At 38.7% G+C, this 20,044-nt stretch overlaps 1 protein-coding gene across 1 annotated transcript in view; it reads right to left on the reverse strand.

Moving 5' to 3' along the window:
• Positions 1-16,440, reverse strand: part of si:dkey-172h23.2 — a 34,275-nt gene extending 17,835 nt beyond the window's left edge. Inside the window, 1 exon segment of the mRNA NM_200799.1 lies at positions 16,335-16,440. The gene's annotated coding sequence lies outside the window, so the exon portion shown is untranslated.
• Between the last annotated feature and the right edge of the window lie 3,604 nt (positions 16,441-20,044).

Genomic DNA, 20,044 nt, shown 5'->3' on the forward strand with positions numbered 1-20,044 from the left:
TTTGTTTTTATTTGGTGTATGGTACATTCCCTTTCCGTATGATACATTGCCTTTCCGTAAAGAATCTGTCATTGTGAATTTGTTTCAGAACTGGTAAAAGTCTTTTGCGTCTGGTTCATTTATTTTCTAAAATGTAAATTTGTTTTGTCCTTGGTAATATCGTTTTTCACATGTAATTTAGTCTTATGATAGGTAAAAATGTTTTCCAAAATGTAAATTTGCCTTTAGCTTTATTAAAGCGTTTCACACTTTGTAATGTTGTTTTGCACTTCCTGGCCACCGTAGTAAACAGTTGTGAGTTTAGTGAACTGATGACCCTAACGGCCAATCACAGTCATTCCTGTTGAGCGCAGTAACACAATGCCAAATCAGCGCTGTTTAGGAATGCACTCAACAGCACTCAAATGTAAGAGGGAAATGAATATTTTTAAAATTTCAGTACCAATTGGAATTGAATTCCAGTATAATGACAACACTACTTGGATCTCTAACTAAACGCATGTTAAAATAAAAATAAAAAAAGCTATGACATTTTATTGACAGTATCCATCTTTATGTGTAGCTGTGTGGACCAAAGAAAATATATTTGTACAGTTTGGGAAACTAGAAGTTTGGGAAACTTTTAGATCATTTAACACAAGTTTTAAAATCACTCTTAGAAAAAGTGGGCATAAACTGACGCTCATTTAGAAAGCGGAAGTGTTGTAGCTCACAAAAATGTGGTCAAAACTGTGCTGCAAAGTCAATGGAAAAGAATTAGACTAATTTAGATTTTATAAATTATAATAAACTGTGCTGAGAGCAGTACTAGTTTTAATTTGTTTATACCCTGGCAATTAACTTGTCTATAAATTGGCTTATTCCATGGAATACTAGCATAATCAACGATTTACAATGCTATAAAGTTTTTAAAAACGTACTTCATGTCAGGTTGTTCTTTGATCACAATTTCTTCTTTTCACCTTAACGTGCTTAAAAATAGGCTTAATTTTCTTCATGCAGAATGTATATTTATTTGCTGTTTTTGTTTTTTGAGGTGAAATCTGGACACTATGTAGATTGAACAATTTGATGTGTAATCCATTGTGTCCTTTTTTCTTAATGAATTTTTAGCGCACAGTAAATAAAGCAGCCTTGTCAGATTTAAGGAGGATCAGGTGAAAGGATAAACAGACAACTCTAATAATATCCATCCTAATCCTCTTCTCTCGTGCGCAGTTTTCTCTGCCTAGTGTTCACACAACCAAAAGTAAGAGTGAAGCCTCTGCTCACAAACCATTACTTTTTGACATCTGATTCTGCTAAACAAATCATGGTCCATAAAGCAAGACATGTTTACTTAAAAAGCACAAGTAAAGTTCATATCACATATTTAAAAATTAGGGATTCCTCTCCTTTTTTTGACTTAATGTAAGAAAAAAAAATCTTGCAAAACTTTGAAAACATTGGCAATTTATTTATTTATTTATTTTCAGTTTAAAGATAGGTTGACATGAATTTACAGTTGAAATCTTACTTTAAGCCTGTTTGTACATTTTATACTTGAATCTGTGCCTCAACAAGTGCAAATATCTTTTATGAAAATTTGAAACTAATCAGACACCACGGGGGTGCAGTGGATAGCATGTTCACCTCACAGCAAGAGGGTTGCTGGTTCAAGCTTCAGCTGAGTCAGTTGGCATTTTTGTGTGGAGTTCACATGTTCTCCCCATGTTCGTGTGGGTTTCCTACAGGTGCTCCGGTTTCCCCCACAAGTCCAAAGACATGCGTTACAGGTGAATTGGGTATGCTAAAATTGTCCGTAGTGTTTGTGTGTGAATGAGTTAGTTTGAATGGTTCCCAGTGATGGGTTGCAGCTGGAAGGGCATCCGCTGTGTAAAACATATGCAGGATAAGTTGGCGGTTCATTCCGCTGTGGTGACCCCAGATTAATAAAGGGACTAAGCCTAAAAGAAAGTGAATGACTGAATTAAACTAATTATGTTGTTTGACAATAGAAAATTTGACATCAATATCTCTGAGACTGAACAACATAGAGCCTCATATGAATAAATCTAAAAAAGATAGTAAAACACCTTTAATATTTTTAGATTACAGATTAGTTATTACTAATTAGCACACATATGGGTACATTATTCTTTAATAGAAGTTTTTAATTTTAAAATAATTTGTTCTTCAGCGTGACGAAGTGAATTTTTAGTGACTTTTGTGAGATACAATTTACTTACGCAGCCACACTGACATCCCAAAATCTCAGGAAATTAACCACATACTGTACTGTGAGCCCTAAAATAGGATTTTAAGAACCAAAATCCCCCAAAAAATTAAAATTTGTTCTTCAATACTCTCATTTACAGACATACAAACTAGTATGAAACGAAATACAAGAAAAAATAGCAAGTGCCCAGTGGTTAGTGTGCCGACATAAAGTGCGGATGGGCTCTGGGCGCCCCGAGTTCGAATCCTAGCTCGTGGACCTTTCCCGATCCTAGCCCACTCTCTCTCCCACTTCACTTCCTGTCAACCTACTGACAAAAAAAAATGCCAAAAATAAATCTTTAAAAGCATTATTAATAAAAAATAACAATAATAATAAAAATCAATAAGATCTGCCAATTTCTCTGAAAAAAATACCTGGCTGAACCTGAATACACCAATGACCAGTGAAACTGCCTTTAAGTAGTCTAAAATTTCCCTACAGTACACCTGTGATGTAAGCTGATATAAGCTTATACCTCAAATGCTTGCCAATACGTGAAGTTCGACTACACCAGTTAGAACATCAAAAGATGAAACTACACTTCCTACCTTGAGGTGTGGCTCTTCTGTGCTCCTTTCAAAATGTTCTATTGCATAAAATGTGCAACAGCACAAAAAGCAACACGAGCAGCAGTTTAATAGGGGAAGCTGTTTCATCACACCTCACTAAAACACTTTCAACTACACGTGACAAGTAAAAATTTAGGTTTCCTCCCAGATTAAACACCAATGGAAACCTCTATCTCTGAGTATGGCTTAGTCAAAATAATGAACAAAAAAAATGAGACTGACTTTATAAGAACAGAAGAAAGATATGTAAACCTCTCAGACCTGAGTTCATAGTAGTAGAGCATTTAGAAACAGATATTTGACTCTGGACCACAAGATTTATACAGGGGTGGACTGGCCATCTGACAATTCTGGCAAATGCCAGAAGGGCCGGACCATTCTTTAAATGTGAGCCGGTGAGCTATTTTTTAAATTTATTTATTTTTTGTTATATGTATTGTTTTACATGCAGGCAGCTTTTATCTCTTTCAAGATATGAGTATTATGATGATGATGATGATGATGATGATACTAATAATAATAATAATAAATGTTAAGCATTGGCCCAATCGACAATGATCGGCTGGTTTCGAAATGGTCTGACCCAATTAGAGGTTACGCAGACATAATCAAAATCTGTCAAGAATGTCAAATAAACTAAGTGCAACACAAGCTAAATGTCAGAGATGGACCATAAAAAAGAAAAAGTGGTGCCGAAAAGCTCAAAGAAATCAGATGCTGCCAAATGCATAATATTAACTGAAATAGTGTCGAAAGGGCACAGCGCAGGGGCGCAAGAAGGTCGTTATTTCTAGCCTCGGCTGAGTTAGTTGGTGTTTCTGTTGGTGTTTCTGTGTGGAGTTTGCATGTTCTCGTAAGTTTCCTCCTGGTTTCGCTGACAAGTCCAAACACATGTGCTATAGGTTAATTGGGTGGGCTTAATTTTCCGTAGTGAATGTAGATGAATGTGTGTGTGTGTGTGGGGGGGGGGTTCCCAGTGGGTTGCAGCTTAGAGGGCATCTACTGCGTAAAACATATGCTGGATAAGTTGGCGGTTCATTCCGCTGTGGAGATCCCAGATTAATAAAGGGACTAAGCCGACAAGAAAATAAATGAATGAACTGATTGCATGTATAAATTTGTTATAAATGAGTTGTTTAGTTCCAGTCACATACATCAAATGTTTAAATATCTATTAAATATGGTAGTGCTTATTTTATTTCACCATCTGTACACCAATATAAGTAGTAAATGTGCGTGTCTGTGTATGGGGCTGTGCCGGTGTGGTAATATGGCTACAGTGCCAGGGCTGATTTTTGGTCCCAGTCCGGCCCCTGGATTTATACATACTGTTACCTTCCCAAACCTACACCAGAATCTTTTTTTTTATTATTAATAATTAGGGTTCATATGATGGTTTGAATGGTTCAATTAAGTCAAAATTTAAATGAAATATGTTTACTTGGTACATTCTCCCATCACAGATCTCTTGTGTAGGGAGTGGAAATGCCACATTCATAAATGAGACACCTGAACTTTAAATAAATAAGCATCCCAGTGATGTAGGTTTTGTTATACTAGGACGATACTTTGCTGAAATACAACCATGTGAACATCTGGAATCTGAGTTAACCCTCAAGTGCTGTTGGGGATGTTTTCATCCACTCTGGAGTGATTTTGATTGTTGATTTGGGAGAAGGGTATGGCTGCAGATTTGCACTAGCACTTTTAAGGCTTGCACTCTCGGACTTGCACTCTCAGGCATCCACGCTTCCTCTGCAAGTGACGTAATTTACAATCGACACCTGCACTCTCCTATCACGTCCCTTGCAATAGACACAAATAAATCGGAAGTTTCCAGTTAATTTGCATTGCCAGTGATGACATTGTCTAATAATTCTAAATACTTAAGTTGTATACAATGTATACCCCCCCCCCAAAAAAAAAAAGTGCAACCCTGTGACTCTATTGAAGTATTCCTTCCTATAGACGACAACAGGGTAGGCGACATCAAATGTAAATATCTATGCTTTCATGCAAGCAGGTACAGGTGTCGATTGTAAAAGACGTCACTTGCAGAGGAAGCGGTTTTGCCTGAGAGTGCAAGTCCGAGAGTGTATGTGCAAATCCAATGTTTTTTGATAACAAATCTTATTTTGACACATATTTTGGTAAAATGCTTTAAATTAAAAAAAAAAATAAAAAATGCTTTCTGGGCAAACTGACTACCCTTTTGTTATGTTAGTGTCTGTTTTTGCCCCCATTGACTTCCATTAAAATGACTTTTTTTATTGCAAAGACATGACATTATATTATTATGCATTCTTGATTGTTGGGGGTTTTCCCTGTTGAGAAGAGGTCAAATTTGTCATTTTTGCTGTTGATCATCAGTTGCAGTGGAAATAAAAGCTTAGTTTCTGGCTTTAATATGGAGTTATAATGCAATATAGTGAGTGTGTGTGTGTGTGTGTGTGTGTGTGTGTGTGTGTGTGTGTGTGTGTGTGTGTGTGTGTGTGTGTGTGTGTGTGTGTGTGTGTGTGTGTGTGTGTCATGTGAGAGAGAGATCTTTGGGAACTTACTTACATTGATAAGTCTAAAATAAAATCTAATAAAGCACTTCAGCTCTCAGAACATAGCAACACATGCATGCACACACACACACACACACTATAATTTGTTGTTTTGTACAGGCATATCTAAAGGGTTAATGGTGCCAACTCACAAAAATTTGCGCATTTTACCTCTTGCCAACAAGGAAAACCACCACCAACCAAGTATACATGATTATTTGATGTCAAGTTTTCACAAGATGTTGTTACAATGGAAGCCAATGGGGCAAAAACAGCCACTAACATAACGAAAGGGTAGTCCATTTGAACAAAACACAAGGGTTAAAATTTTGTTTTATTTGACTAATTGTCCAGAGTTTTGATATATTTATAGCAAAAAATTCACAAGATATCTTTATGGAACATGATTTTTATTTAATATTCTAATGATTTTTGCCATAAAAAAATATATCAATAATTCTGACCTAATGTATTTCTGGCTATTGACAAAATTATACCAGTGTAACATAAGATGTCAAGGTTTTGTGGTCCAGGGTCAAAGTATGAACAATATTAAACAGAAAATGTATTTTAAATTGCAAACAAATTTGTGAATATTTTAGTTTTTTAGTTGTTTGATCAGATAGACAGACATTTTTTCAATAGTACAGTGTAAATATACTGCAAACATTAGAAGTCAAATCAAAAGCAAATTCCAATAGCTCAAAACAACTCAGCATATTTTGCCCTCAAGTGAGGGACTTGAACACGATCATCCACAAGGACCCTGCAATCAATGTCTTTTGTGGGCTTTTTCAAAAACGTCTGCAGAAAATGACAAACTATAATGATTTGATCTGACTATAATAATTGGGCCAGTTTATCTGAATTATGAGATAATCAGCATGTGTCAAAGCTCTGAAAGGAGGCCGAAAAGAATTATGGAGCCTCTGAGTTTGCATAAACCTCACATTTATCAGCATTGTGTGATTTTCCTCTGGACTTTATGGCGTGGCAAGTAAAGTCAATGTTTCAAACAGGCAATAACATGTTCGGCTATTGGTCTTGGAAGTGTAGAAATAACCAGGGCTGCATTAGTGCCTCAGGTGTGAAGATTTAATTAAGTCTAAAATGTGGCTGCCAAAGAAGCAGCTGCTTTTTGTTTGGCTTTTTTTTTTTTTTTTCACCTCCGCCAAGTGATATAATGAACTCTTACTCTATATTAGTTTATTTTCATATCAATTAAGCCTGATTGTACAGCAATTATATACACACAATTAATATTTTACACAAAAGGCACAATATAAAGACCACTGTCTGAGCTAAAATTTGGGGTGGTCCTACAGTGAAAATATTTAATTAAAGAAAGAATTCGGCCCAATCTGAATTGGGCCGAATTGGATAACAATTATGTAGAAGTGCACAAACCTAACCCTAAGCATACATAAACTGTAAACATATCTCTTAAATCTGATTGGCTGATTGGAATGTGGTTCCAGGATCAACATAGATGTTACTCCAGGAACATGTCTTACTTGGTGAAATCAGGTTGACAAATTAGAAACCAAGGGGTATAAAAATCTCCCAGAATACATTAGCTACAACAGAAACATGGCTGTATACTCCAGTCGGGAGATGCACAAATGATTATTTTTTGGCCATTATTGAGAATTTTTACAACAAACAAGCATATGTTTTAATACATTCATAACGGTGTTCAGGTTTTACGTTCATGCTTTTTTTTTTAAATAAATAAATTTTGCTATTTATAATTCATAATAGTAACTCCTGTGTAGCAGTCCCACAACATACTTTCACATCTGAAAACAATAGAATTGGTGGGCGCCAATAGCCTAGTGCAGTTGGAGTCAAAAGTCAGTCCTGGAGAGCCGGTGTCCTGCTGATTTTTGCTCTAACTTGCTTCAACACACCTGCCTGGAAGTGTCTTGTATACCTAGTAAGAGCTTGATTAGCTGGTTCAGGTGTGTTTGATTAGGGTTGGAGCTAAACTCTTCAGGACACCGGTCCTCCAGGACCGAGAGTGGACACCCCAGGCCTAGTGGTTACGTACGGCCGTGTTTAGTTTTTCTCGAGCGAACGCTGTGGGGCAGTGTGGCAAGGCTCCACTCCTTTTTCTTCGCGCTCACCGATTGACGGCTTGCCTCTGCTACCAGACGACCGGGATCGGGTCCGGGGAAGAGCAGTTCCGGAAATCAGGTAAGATGAAAAACAGAATCCGAAAAATAAGGGTGAGAACGCGGCGGGATCCGGAAACGCGGTCGAAATCAAAGACGAGGGCTTTTGCTGTTTTTTTTTTCTGGACGGCTTTTGCAAACCGTCGCTTGGGTTTAGGGAAGGAGGAGGAGGAGGAGGAGGAGGAAGAGGAGGGCGGCCGGGTCGGCTGGCCGCCCGCGGATCCGCGAAAACAAAAACTGCCCGAATACGTACCTCCCGGGTTGTCCACGGGGCTACGTTTCCACAGTGAGGCCGGGTTGAATTTAATTCATACAATTCATTTATAGTGCATGTCTTTGGGTTGTGGGGGAAACCGGAACACCCAGAGGAAGTCTACGCAAACATGGGGAGAACATGCAAACTCCACACAGAAATGCCAACTAGCCCAAATGGGACTTGAACCAGTGACCTTCTTGCTGTGAAGCGACAATGCTAACCACGAAGCCATCGTGCCTCCTCAGCAACTGAAAGTAGGTAGTTAAGTATTGGGGTGGCCAATCATATCAGAGGTGTTCAGTGCCACCTCAGACACCCCTCTGGCTTCACCACTGGTAAATACATACATGTTCAAAGACAATTAGAGACAGTTCTATGAAAATAAACAAATAGCATTCACTGTATTTCAGATATGCTACTGTATGACAGTAGTTGTCTGATGGTGGAGTCTCAAAACTTTTTTATATTATTGCAATTTAAACTTGGGTTTCCCCAAATGCAAATGTACAAATGTACATTAATACGAAGACCAGGGCTATTAAACATCTTCTATAAACAGAATTTGACTAGCACTCAAAAATCATTACGAAAGCCTCACTACACAAATTACCTTTAATTAGTTTATTTCACTAGAAAACATGTAAACACTTTGGATCGTTATGCTGTGTTCACTCCAGACACGGAACGTGTAAATAAATTTCACTATTCGCACGTAAACAGAAGCTTTAACATTTTGAGTTTACTCACTTTATTCGCACGTCAATTTCGCTTCACAATAGACACGGATTCTCATCATGGTCAAGGCTTCTGTCTGCCCGGTGACTTTAGCTTTGTTGCTAAATGACTAACATTAATTTTGATTAGAGATTAGCTGTTTTTATGTGCTTTAGGAAGACTAGAGATGAGTCCTCCAGAAACTATACCAGAATGATGGAAGCTTTCAGGGGTGCTTGTGATTGAGCCGAGAAAAGTTTGATGAGCTGTTGTCCAGTGTTGGCAGGAGGATTTCCCCTCAGGACACCAACAACAGGCACTACATCATAATCACTCACCTACAATAGCAAGCTCCTGATTTGTTAACGCAGCATGAATGTACGCTTAAGCTTAGATTTTCCAACTCGAGCGATTTGCATGAAATGCACATTTAGCGAATCAAACGCGTTAAACGCTCAACTTACGCTGCTTCGTTGTTACGAATTGCATCATTCATGCCGCCTCATTCACACATATCGCGCTGCAGGATGCCTATTCGTGTCTTTGCATTGACTTGCCTGCACTCACATTGCATTTTTTACCTACCGAACCCGAGTACGCTTACGTCATCGAAATGGATAATGCGACTGTTCAGCACAGTGAAGAATGCTTTAGTTACAGATGCACCACTTTTGACGCCCATAAATTATTATAAAAGTCCTTGTGCTGCATGTATTAGGAAGTTTGCATCTTTACTAAACTACGACAGTTCGCGTTCATTGAAAAATAAATAAGAATGATTTAAAAATCCTTATGAAACAGTCCATTTAAAGTGACTTCGGGTCTTAAGTTTCGGCCTCAGGCGCGCTCACACTACAAGCCTACCGTGCCAAAGCTCAACTGAACTGAGCTCTGGCACACCTCTTCCAATCTGACCAGGGCTGGCCAACTGAACTGTGCCTGAGCCAATTTCAGAGCACTTACAATTCTCAAACGAACCGGGAAACACGACTGGGCACGGTTCGTATAGCATAGTGCGAGTACGTCCTTACCATGTAAATCACTCGCACTTGACGATTCATGCATGTCTGGTGTGAACGCAGCGTTAGAATGGCAGGTCGCTCTTGCTAGAGGTGGTGTTCGCTAACATTAATGTGTGTGAGTTACTAATATTAATTGTAATATATATTCGAAAGATATACAATGATTTTTAAGGTCCTATGTAGTATTTTCAAAACATAGTATTTAGGGAAACTTCTATTTAGCACCAAAAGAGGTTCTGCTATTGTTACAAGCTGTAAAACCTTAATGTGGTACCGTTTAGAACCCATTTTTTTCTTGGAGTGTACCAGAAAATTGTTGCTGACTATTTCTATTACTTTACGACAATAGTGAATATAATCCACTGATAGCCACTTCCACAGGATATATGTAGGGCTGTGCAATTTGAAAATACATATCAATTGAAAATAAAAATCCATAAGTTAATGCAGTCCCTTCACAACTCTGTATGTAAAAACTTGAGCACAGTGCTCTAAAAGCTGTTTGGTATCAGGTAATTAGCGCGGTTTTTGTTGTGGTGTGACAGTGTTCAAGCACATGGAACAGTAACACTCAATAGTCACATCTAATACTGGTATCCCTTACTGACACCTGATCATGGCCACACTGTCAGGAAAGGCTTCGTATTTACATCCTTAGAGAGCACTTGGCAAGATCAGCCTGTATGAACATGTTTAGTTTGAATAAATACACCTTAACCTGAAAACAAAACTGCTATTTCTGCCTGCATACGGAGAATTTAATAGCCAAATAGATACTAAAACTAAGAAGTGGATAAAATAGCCGGAGATTTGATCATTAGTGCAATATTCAACAATTCGCATAAATATACCTTGTTCTTCTGGGTGTGGATATCAGGTATTATTATCAAATGTTATTCGAGACATAAAGCTTGTTTTATTACTCTGACCTGAAAAGACCACACCTCCCGATCAGTGCACATTTTGAAGTGGTTTCCTGCAGTTCAAAAGCTGCTGTGAATTTGTAACTGTTTGTAGTCTCTATAATTCTCCAGAGAGCAACATTAGTAATGCTTGAGTGAGTGAGTGAGTGTGTGTGTTTTGGAGGAGGGTCTCAGCTGAATGGTGTAGAGGTGGAGCTTGATGTTTAACTACTTGTTTTGTTTGAATTTCCATAGTGACAATGATTGACACTTCAAAGCACGAATGCCAATGTTCTATCTATGAAATAGAGTTACAGCTGGAAAACCACATCATTCTTAACCGTAAATTATATGTATAAAGACTGAATTAAAGCTTATTCAATTACTGCAGATTTCCACCAATGCTCTTATTTTCGCTCCATTAATCCCTGCACAGTCAGCCACACATCAGTTGTCTAAGACACATTTGGGAAATGTATATTATAATATATTCCAGTAATCCTAGGCTAAAATCTGATCTTTGATCATTGGTTTGTAGGCATGGAACGATAACCGGTTTCAAGGTTTACCGCACTTTTACACTAAAGTTTTAAAACCGCTAAAATTTTCTGTTACACCGTTTCAAGGTGTATGTATGTAAAGCAGAGTTCAGACTGCATGAGTTTAGCCCCGATTTTGACTCGCCGACAGGATTTGAGAAATTGCTGACAAATGCCTGAAATCACAGGCAAATCAGAGCTCGTGCATGCGAGTGTCGATCACACAGTGTAAACTATCAAAGAGGCGTTCAGAGAGAATCGCTGATGAGTCGCAGATACCCGTGGGATATTTGGCATGCAAAATATCTGGAGCTGTCGTGATTCAGATCCTTTCGTGTGAAATGTGTTCTGATTGAAAATAACAACAGCGATAACGAACAGCCAATTAGAAAGCAGCATCTACTAGTCAGACCCGCTAGTTTTTCACGATTCCGCGATCGCTAAATTCAATGCAAAATCAACAAAGTGGCAAATTTTTGTGATCTGCAAAATTCTTAATTGTTTATTCATTCATTTTCTGTTTGGCTTAGTCTCTTTATTAATCTGGGGTCACCACAGCGGAAAGAACCCGCCGAATGAATGAATTTTTAATTAAACGCAAAAAATAATAATCGCAAAAAAATGTAAATATTCTCATAAAACGTCAAATTCCAAAACATAGAATCAAATGAGATTTATTTCAGTTTGCAATTTGTTGTTATACATGACTTATAAATGGCTCACCTGCACCCTCACAATCATTACATTACATGGGGGGGGGGGGGTTCAGCTTGTGCAGTAAGCAGATGTAGACAAAGCCTGGTCTGAGCCCCTCCCCCAGAGATTTGTCATTCTATTGCGATCGCTAATTTGCTCCTGTACTAGAAGGCAGGCTTTATTCACCATTTAGCGATCACTGTTAGGCTCCTGTATTTGAAAGCGAGGCTTCATTCGCCATATTGACAGTTATACTTTTCCCCATTTAAAAGTATACGAGTGACATATCTTGTGTATTCTAGTCTTTGATACAGATTAAGCGCAAATTATTTACATGTGAAGTCATAGCAAAGATGAGATATAGACATCTAATGGCGCGAATTGGCCGTTTTGTGCGTTTGACGAGCTTCAGACTGAAAAAAAAGTTGGAGCAAACAGAGCAATGAACAGACAGGTGGAGATAAGATTGGTTCAAGGGTGGCGACCACAAGACATTATTTGTGCTTTACATGTATGGCTGGTATTATGATGTGCGTCAAATCAATCAATGACAAAAACGCGGGGCCCCCTGATCACGCGGTCTACCTAGAGTGCCGTCTGCTGTTAAAACTAACCTAGAGCACCATATATTGTTTAATAACTAGCCTAGAGTGCCATCTGCTGTTAAAACTAACCTAGAGCACCATCTATTGTTTAATAACTAGCCTAGAGTGCCATCTGCTGTTAAAACTAACCTAGAGCACCATCTATTGTTTAATAACTAGCCTAGAGTGCCATCTGCTGTTAAAACTAACCTAGAGCACTACATACTGTTAAGTAACTAGCCTGGAGCACCATTTGCGATTAAAAACTAACCTAGAGCACCATCTACTGTTTAATAACTAGCCTAGAGTGCCATCTGCTGTTAAAACTAACCTAGAGCACCATCTACTGTTTAATAATCAGCCTAAAGCGCCATCTACTGTTTAGTAACTAGTCTAGAGCACCATTTGCTATTAAAAACTAGCCTAGAGCACCATTTACTGTTTAGTAACTAGCCTAGAGCGCCATTTGCTGTTTAAAAACTAACCTAGAGCACCATTTACTGTTAAAAACTAACCTAGAGCACTATCTACTGTTTAATAACTAGCCTAGGCTTTATTACACTTCAGACACACTTTAGAGTGTTCATCAAGTGAACGAGGGAAGCTACATTAACATACCTTTGACCCGTCAATTTAGCCAAAGGGATATTGTCCAGGGATAAGCTCCAGATTTGGCTTCAGTACTGACTAATCTAATGTACAGTATATGCACAAATATAATATTGTATAGCTTCCTATTATAAATATGAATTCAAAAGTTAGATTTGTGAGGGGTTTACTTATATATGCTATACCAGACAAGTACTATACCAGATAAAAATGAGTGAAAAAAAAACAGTATTATCTGATCATATTGCTGTTTACATTATACTAACATTATCAAGGCAATGACTGCCGCAGTTGTATATATAAAGGAAATATATTTCTTTATATATTTCTGTTATCAGTGCCACAGCACCACAATGGAGGTGTGCGGCTTGCTCCTTCCAGATGAGTTGAATGAATCCTGCGAGCACACCGCGAGTCACGTGACTGACCTGATAGCTTCAGCTTGTATGGAATATACACATTTCGGTAGACTAATAATCGCAGACAAACACAGGACATCCAAACACTGCAGTGCTTTGTAATTTTCTCTAGAAATAAAACTTGTATCAGAGTTGCAGCAATGTTTTGTCAGCCAACCATCCTCTGAGAAAATGGTTGATGGTCGACCTAGCCATCTACAACCTATGTAAAATTGTCAAGGCCTGATAAAAAGGTTGAGGACCACTGGTATAGGAGTATATGAAGAATGACTTACAGTGACCAAGTATATATGATATAAAGTGGGTCTCGGAATGTACAAGAAGCACTGCATTAAACTACATTTTCCCCGCCATGTCTTTAAAATATGAACATTTATTTTACTCCAATATTTTCAACAGAGCTGATCCTGATGGCGTGTGCGTGTAAACGGCTTTTCATCTCATTTACACTTGAACAATTAAACTAATGCCTAAGTCTTTTTAACTGATTATATTTTAAATACATTACACAGACCCTCTATAGTTTTTCAAGATTAAAGTGCGAACATTGTTGCAATCCTGCAAAATTCTTAATTAAACGTAAAAGTCATTCAAAAAAAGATCATTAAACATCAAATTCCAAAACATATAATCAAATTATATTTATTTCAGTTTGCATTTTATTATTTTACCTGACTTATAGACGTTGTATACGCAGTGCACATGTCTTACCTGCGACCTCACAAGCATTACTTAACATAAGAGGGGCGGAAATTGTTTTGCAGCCTGCGCAGTAAGCCATAGCAAAGAAGAGATATAGACATCGTATTGGGCGTTTCATGTGCTTCAGACTGCAAAAGAAAGTTGCAAACGGAGCAATGAAACAGACAGGTGGAGTTTAGATTGATTCAAGGGTGACGGCTGCTTTACGTGACCGAATTGAAAAACATTAGTTGTGTTTTACATCTAGGGCTGGTATTATGGTTTGCGTCAAAACGATAAATGATTTCATTTAACTCTTTCCCTGCAGTCAACAAAAGAAAACGCTTCCCTGCCACTGACAAGATGTACAGCAATCCGTGTTTTAGGTGTATTATGGTAGGGCAAGCCCTAATGCATGTCCTATGTGTGACATAATGTCAGATGCTCCAGGGAGTGAAATCTGAGAGAAAGCAAGATTGTGGATAAAAATAAGAGTGATACAACCTTCCTTTGGCTTAATTCCCACCATTTAAGATCTTGTCTGGACAAGAGACCAAAACATAGAAGCTTTATTTTTAGAACTTGTGTCATTGTCAATGTTTCAGACCTCGTAGGGTAAATACGTATATTTTTTTGCATTCAAATATATTTTTAAAAATCGCAAAATAGTCGAAAATTTCTGGGAATTACCACCACAAAATCAGTCATTTTTAATTGCAAAAAAAAAAATAAAATCACACAAAAAAATCGTTAAAAACTAGGGGGTCTGATTACAACATTAATGCTGTAATATAAAGTATCTAAAATTGAAACAAGTCACATTAACCGTTCTCTGGAAGTTTATCGGTAGGAGAAAAAAAACACTAACTACGCATATACCCTGTTGAAAATAAACTGTAAAAGATGATTAAATGAACTTTTTACAGTGTAAAACAAAACTAGTGTAAAATTTGCTTTATATTACATCTTGAAAAAGTAATAATATTTCACACTATTTTATTGTATTTTAACCAAATATTATTAAATATATATCCTCCGCTTTCTTTAAAAAGAAAAAGGGGGGGGGGGTTACAGCAATGCCACAAGCTATGTTTCCATCCACCTACTTTTATGAACATTTTGGGTGTGCGCATAAAAAAATTGGTTGATAGAAACGCCAAGATGCGCATACATTTTAAAAATGTGTAAAAAATGTATGTGCATAACGGAGTAGAATAAAACTTTTTATTTTATAAGAAAAGATGCGCATAAACTGTGACGGAAACACTTTTACCAAAAAATTCCAGCATGCGCTTTAAAAAAAAAAAAAAGGCATGTGATTTTGTTATAAGAGATCATGTGAGGATAAAAATGTGTGTGAATGGACACACCACCAGCAGGCTGGGCACATTATAAAGCAGGGGTCACCAATCTCGGTCCTGGTTTAGCTCCAACTTGCCTCAACGCACCAGCCTGGATGTTTCAAGTATACAAAGTAAGACCTTGATTAGCTTGTTCAGGTGTGTTTGATTAGGGTTGGAACAAAAATCTGTGGGACACCGGCCCTCCAGGAATAAGTTTGGTGACCACTGTTATAAAGCATCTCAAATGTTGTTTTGGTTATTCTAAGACACCATTTCAGTATTAGTGTTAATATATGTTTAATTACCTCCAGAGTAGTCAAGAACGTCTGTGCTCCGCGTCTCACACCTTTAAGCGCCACCACACGTTCATTGCATGTCGACAAGTGTCTTCTGAGGTGCAAGTCATTTATTAAATGAAGAAAAGATTTACGCAGCTTTTAACGCAGCAAATACCGTTTTTACTGGTGATATTTGGCGGCGGTTAATCAGGAAGTGACAATTTTGTTCGATTTGACTCGTTGGATGGAAACGCTGCTTTATTTGCACGTCTTTTATGTGATATTCCAGTTTTGTGCAAAAAGTTTGCATTTTTGGATGGAAACATAGCTACTGAAAAGTTGTTTTGGCTCCTCAGAGAACCTGTAAACAATCATTAAAGGAGCAATGGTTTATCCTAGTGTGAACATTTCAATAAAAGTAAAGTACATTTAGTGCAAAGGAAAAGTTCACAGTACACATGCAATGCTCTTCATGGAACCATTAGAGACCAATAAGATCTTTAAGAGTGTTGATGACCCAAAAACACTTCTGTCAAAATCCCTACATGCTACAACAGCATGACATGACTTCAAAATTCAGTTAAAGATTTTAAACCTTTGTCAAATAAATTCTAATTTCACTTCTGCTACCAATAACACAACCCATTTATCTCTGTCATCCGAACTCACGCCACAGGTTTAATACACATACAGTATTTCCCATGCATTTCTCCCTCACATTACAACAAACACATCATACCTCAGGCCTCCGAGCGGAGTCCAGCGGAGCTTATAAATCCATTATTTCAGCATATTATGAGAATCAACATTAGCAGAGAGCACACCTGAGTCCTCCTGCATCTTCCGTGCGCGGCAGGTTAGGTCACAGCGCCGATTACTGCGAGCTAAATGCGGCTTTGTGTTTGGCAGCAGATAAGAGGCGTGTGATGTCATGGGGTGGGGGAGGCTCAGGTGTCTGTTTCCAAGAGCACTTGAGTAACAGAGGCCACTGCTGTTCACTGCACCGTCTGGTTAATGTTCTCCTACCTGATGCTTTCAAAGAGCTGCTGTTTGTTCCTGCTGATTTACTCCCTGAGGGAACGCTCACTCTTTTTACGGGTCCATATTTACCTGTATTGCTTTAATGACATCAGGTTTTATAGAGGAACTAGGGCGGCACGATATTACAGAAAAATATGTGTGGTTTATTCATAAACTAATTTCGAGAGGATCACGTGCTTATAATCAACACGGCTGGCTCCTTGTTAGCTCCGTAATCAGCCCTATTAGATCATTACGGAAGCATTATAAATAACCTGAGTTTTTCACTCCAGTTATCTTCGTCTTGAAGCTCCCCCCCTTTCCACCCCTACATCCTCCCACTTTTTCTGATCGGGCGACACGGTGGCCCAGTGGCTAGCACTGTTGCCTCACAGCAAGAACACCGCCAGTCCAACTTATCGGGCCGGTTGGTGTTTCTGTGTGGAGTTTGCATGTTCTCCCCATGTTCGCGTGGGTTTTCCCCGGGTTCCCCGGTTTCCTCCCACTGTCCAAAAACTTAAACCATAGCCAATCGACTAAAACAAATTATCACCCAATACAACCTGAGTTTACAATTCTCACGGTGACAAGCAGGGGAGTTCTCGAGACCTATCTGACCTCAAATTCCCCTCTCGCCCTTCTAACGGGAGGGAGCCCCGGGCTCGAGGATATTACGAGCTCAGGGCTCTCTCCCGGGACAGCATGCCAAATACACTTTATTGATTATCAGCTAAGTGTGAACTCTTGAAATATTGTGATATTTCTTTACTAAGATAAACATTGCACGAGGGCATAAGGTGACACGGTGGGTTAGTGGCTAACAACGTTGCGTCACAGCAAGAAAGTCACTGGTTCGAGTCCCGGTTGGGTCAGTTGGCATTTCTGTGTGGAGTTTGCATGTTCTCCCTGTGTCTCCCTGTGAGTTTTCTCCAGAAGCCTCGGGTTTTCCCTAGTGATTGGTAGTTCATGACAGATTCGTTCATTTTGGACGAATCTTTAATATGACTCCTATATGACTCCTAATATGAGTCCCCTTCATCCGCGCGTGCGCACATTTGTGCAGGTAGTATCGTTAATTTCAAGTCTTCATCACATTGGCAGAAGCCAATCATATGCGTTTAGAGCCAGAAAAATAATTAATCCGCTCACCTCTCGAGTCCTCTATCGGGTCTGAGTCACTCATTCATCACGGGCCAATCATACGCGTTTAGAGCCAGAAAAATAATTAATCCGCTCACCTCTCGAGTCCTCTATCGGGTCTGAGTCACTCATTCATCACGGGCCAATCATACGCGTTTAGAGCCAGAAAAATAATTAATCCGCTCACCTCTCGAGTCCTCTATCGGGTCTGAGTCACTCATTCATCACGGGCCAATCATACGCGTTTAGAGCCGGAAAAAGTTTTGATCCGTTCATCTCTCGAGTCCTCTATAGGGTCTGAGTCACTCATTCATCATGGGCCAATCAAACGCGTTTAGAGCCGGAAAAAGTTTTGATCCGTTCATCTCTCGAGTCCTCTATCGGATCTGAGTCACTCATTCATCACGGGCCAATCATACGTGTTTAGAGCCGGAAAAATAATTGAACTGTTCATCTCTCGAGTCCTCTATCGGGTCTGAGTCATTCTGTCACGTGATGAACGAAAGATCATGGCTCCTATCGGCTTAGACTGTGCATTGATTAAGATTATATGTGACTGTCAGTGTAACGTGAATGAACCCCTGACACTTGAAGACATGAAGAGGTGAGCTGAGCAAAGAGACAACAATACCTTCATAGACAAAAGAGCAGGTAAACATTGAAGTATTATTTTCTCCTTCTTATAGTATTCTATTCATGACTTATTTGTCGTGTGATCAACCTTTTGGGCTAGTTGTAGATGTGTTTGGAAGCAATTCGTAACATTTTAATAATATTTTGGCAAATCGAACCAAATAAACGAAATGACTCGAAAAAAGATTTGTTCATCTTGATGAACGAGTCTCAAAGATCTGAGTCAGTAAAATGATCCGAACTTCCCATCACTAGTTTCCCCCACAGTAAAGACATGCGCCATTCACCTTATTCTCCAGGTATGAGCGGAAGCAGCCATTTGAATCTTTTTGGCACGAGACTTCCAATCTCATTCACTTCCATTCATTTTTAGACGTTAAAAACAGCTCGTTCTGCTGCTTGATGTTGCAAACTAATATTTTCTTATTATATTATTCTATTTTGACTGTATAGTCATGGACACACTTGTTTGTAGAGTGAGTAGTTTGACCGTTTTCTGCCGTTTATTATTCCTAGACATTTCTTCAATAGGCAACTGAATCGGAAGTTCTAAAACAATCGCAAAAACGAGCGCACTTCCGCATTGAAGAATTAGATCAATAGGTAAATTGGATACTAAAAAACTGGCTAGAGTGTATATGTGTGTGTGTATAGGTAGGTAAGGTACGGTTTAGTTTGGTACGCTTTTATGGCCGTTTACACTGTCAAAAGGCGTAGTGAACCAAACAGTACCACTTTTTCGGCATCCAGCTGAACGCTATTGGTTTACAGCGATATGTTATTCGCTCGCGCACCAACCCTTAATGAAAACAATGGAACCGCCATGTTCTGAATACACAGCCAAGACATTAAACCGTAATATTATATACATATAATAACGATATATAATGGTCATATATAACGTATATAATGGTCGACCCTGAGCTCAAACAAACCTTGTCGTCGTCTTGATGTACAGCCACAAAGCCAAGAAGAACAAAATCTGCTGTGCCCTGTTGTTGGTTTACAAGCCCGTCTGTGCGGTTTCACTTTGTCCAGAGAGCTCGAGATTGCGTATATATTTGAAATAACAAACTTTTTGAGCTCATATTAATAACCTGCTTGTGATCATTGAAGCGCTTTGATATCCAATCCTGTCAGAAAGGAATAAACGCAAGAGTAAAGCGCAAAAAACACAGGAGAATCCAGAAAAAAACAGCAGCAAATGTGTCTGCAACCTAAAACATCAACAACATGTTTAACTAATATCATCACCTTTTGGTACGAAACTACGCTAAAGGAAAATAAAATAATGAATGAATGAATGAATGAATGAATGAATGAATGAATGAATGAACATTGCGATACGTACAGTTTTTTCAGGAGCTCGGAATTAGGGCTGTGCGATTAATCGAAATCGCGTTTGAAACATTTTGTTTAGCTAATCACAAGAGGCTGCAATATTAAATATGTATTATGCAACTTCCCACACCCAGAGCAAAAATGCATGACTGCTCTCTGCATGTGACAGTCTTACTAGCCAATGGAGCAAGCACACCTTTGTTCTGCCCAATCAGAATTGAGCAACCATACTATGCAGAAAGCCCACAATAGAACAAACAAACAGGTAAGCGCAAACGAGTGGGATAATGGCATCTGACGAAGCATCAATAGACT

Source organism: Danio rerio, chromosome 7, assembly GCF_052040795.2.
Source record: "Danio rerio strain M-AB ecotype USA chromosome 7, GRCz13ab, whole genome shotgun sequence".
NCBI lineage: Eukaryota > Metazoa > Chordata > Actinopteri > Cypriniformes > Danionidae > Danio > Danio rerio.